Source organism: Salvelinus sp. IW2-2015, linkage group LG18 (genome assembly GCF_002910315.2).
Source record: "Salvelinus sp. IW2-2015 linkage group LG18, ASM291031v2, whole genome shotgun sequence".
Taxonomy (NCBI): Eukaryota; Metazoa; Chordata; class Actinopteri; order Salmoniformes; family Salmonidae; genus Salvelinus; species Salvelinus sp. IW2-2015.
The window spans coordinates 28,793,315-28,796,406 of NC_036858.1; positions in this window are offsets into that span (position 1 = coordinate 28,793,315).

The window sequence follows — 3,092 nt, forward strand, 5'->3', positions numbered from 1 at the left end:
CACCCAAAACCGATAAAACACAAACATTCCCCATGTCACACCCTGACCTAACTAAAATAAAGAAAACAAAGAATACTAAGGCCAGGGCGTGACAAGTGGTCTGTGGTCACCACCTGCAGAACCACTCCTTTATTGGGGGTGTCTTGCTATTTGCCTATAATTTCCACCTTTTGTCTATTCCATTTGCACAACAGCATGTGAAATTTATTGTCAATCAGTGTTGCTTCCTAAGTGGACAGTTTGATTTCACAGAAGTGTGATTGACTTGGAGTTCCATTGTGTTGTTTAAGTGTTCCCTTTATTTTTTTGAGCAGTGTATAAACGTTCCAATGGTGCTATGTTTCACCTTGGTTACTTTTGTTGTACACTGACGTACGATTTGTGCGTTTAGATTATCGTCCTTGCATTTTTATCAGTCCTTCATTGATCCAGATGAGCCCCTAAACGAGGAAATATGTTTGAACCATTTGCAGTGGTTTTCTCAGTTAAATAGACGTTTTGGCGGAGGTATTTAGCCTATAGGGCCATCCTTGCTTTTGCCTGCTAGCCAAACTAAAGACAGCACAACTTTGCTAGCTAACACAGCGCTCAAAACATTCAAGGTTCCGACAGCTACATAAAGCGCTGTTCTGGCATCTGAGAAAAAATCTATTTAGCACGTTTCAATAGCTTCTTATCTCGTATTATTTCACGATTCGTCCGGTACATACAGTGGGCTCCAAATATTTGGACAGTGAAAATGTTTTGTTGTTTTGGCGCTGTACTACAGCACTTTGGATTTGAAATTATACAATGATTATGAGGTTAAAGTGCAGATTGTCAGCTTTAATTTGAGTGTATTTTTTTTATCCATATCTGGTGAACCGTTTAGAAATTACAGCATTTTTTTGTACACAGTCCCCCCATTTTAGAGTATCAAAAGTATTGGGACAAATTCACTTGTGTATTAAAGTAGTCAAAAGTGTAATATTTGGTCCCATATTCATAGCACACAATGACTACATCAAGCTTGTGACTCTACACACGTGTTGGATGCATTTGCTGTTTGTTTTGGTGGTTTCAGATTATTTTGTGCCTAATAGAAATTCATGGTAAATAATGTACTGTGTCATTTTGGAGTCACTTTCTTTCTAAAGAAGAATCCAGTATGTTTCTAAAAACTTCTATATTAATGTGGATGCTATCATGATTACGTATAGTTCTGAATGAATCGTGAATAATGATGAGAAAGTTAGACGCACAAATATCATACCCCCAAGACATGCTAACCTCTCACCATTACAATAACAGGGCAGGTTAGCATTTTTGGGGTGTATGATATTTGTGCGTCTAACTTCCTCACTCAACATTATTCACAGTTCATTCAGGAGTATCTGTAGTCATGGTAAAATCCACATTAAACGTAGAAGTATTTAGAAACATATTCTACTCTTATTTACAATAAGAATAGAATGTCATTTCAAATCCAAAGTGCTGGAGTACAGAGCCAAAACAACAAATATGTCACTGTCCCAATACCTTTGGAGCTCACTATACAGTGGGGAGAACAAGTATTTGATACACTGCCGATTTTGAAGGTTTTCCTACTTACAAAGCATGTAGAGGTCTGTAATTTTTATCATAGGTACACTTCAACTSTGAGAGACGGAATCTAAAACAAAAATCCAGAAAATCACATTGTATGATTTTTAAGTAATTAATTTGCATTTTATTGCATGACATAAGTATTTGATACATCAGAAAAGCAGAACTGAATATTTGGTACAGAAACCTTTGTTTGCAATTACAAAGATCATACGTTTCCTGTAGTTATTGACCAGGTTTGCACACACTGCAGCAGGGATTTTGGCCCACTCCTCCATACATACCTTCTCCAGATCCTTCAGGTTTCGGGGCTGTCGGTGGGCAATACGGACTTTCAGCTCCCTCCAAAGATTTTCTATTGGGTTCAGGTCTGGAGACTGGCTAGGCCACTCCAGGACCTTGAGATGCTTCTTACGGAGCCACTCCTTAGTTGCCCTGGCTGTGTGTTTCGGGTCGTTGTCATGCTGGAAGATCCAGCCACGACCCATCTTCAATGCTCTTACTGAGGGAAGGAGGTTTTTGGCCAAGATCTCGCGATACATGGCCCCATCCATCCTCCCCTCAATACGGTGCAGTCGTCCTGTCCCCTTTGCAGAAAAGCATCCCCAAAGAATTATGTTTCCACCTCCATGCTTCATGGTTGGGAGGGTGTTCTTGGGGTTGTACTCAACCTTCTTCTTCCTCCAAACACGGCGAGTGGAGTTTAGACCAAAAAGCTCTATTTTTGTCTCATCAGACCACATGACCTTCTCCCATTCCTCCTCTGGATCATCCAGATGGTCATTGGCAAACTTCAGACGGGCCTGGACATGCGCTGGCTTGAGCAGGGGGACCTTGCGTGCGCTGCAGGATTTCAATCCATGACAGCGTAGTGTGTTACTAATGGTTTTCTTTGAGACTGTGGTCCCAGCTCTCTTCAGGTCATTGACCAGGTCCTGCCGTGTAGTTCTGGGCTGATCCCTCACCTTCCTTATGATCATTGATGCCCCACGAGGTGAGATCTTGCATGGAGCCCCAGACCGAGGGTGATTGACCGTCATCTTGAACATCTTCCATTTTCTAATAATTGCGCCAACAGTTGTTGCCTTCTCACCAAGCTGCTTGCCTATTGTCCTGTAGCCCATCCCAGCCTTGTGCAGGTCTACAATTTTATCCCTGATGTCCTTACACAGCTCTCTGGTCTTGGCCATTGTGGAGAGATTGGAGTCTGTTTGATTGAGTGTGTGTACAGGTGTCTTTTATACAAGTAACAAGTTCAAACAGGTGCAGTTAATACAGGTAATGAGTGGAGAACAGGAGGGCTTCTAAAAGAAAAACTAACAGGTCTGTGAGAGCCGGAATTCTTACTGGTTGGTAGGTGATCAAATACTTATGTCACGCAATAAAATGCAATTTAATTACTTAAAAATCATACAATGTGATTTTCTGGATTTTTGTTTTAGATTCCGTCTCTCACAGTTGAAGTGTACCTATGATAAAAATTACAGACCTCTACATGCTTTGTAAGT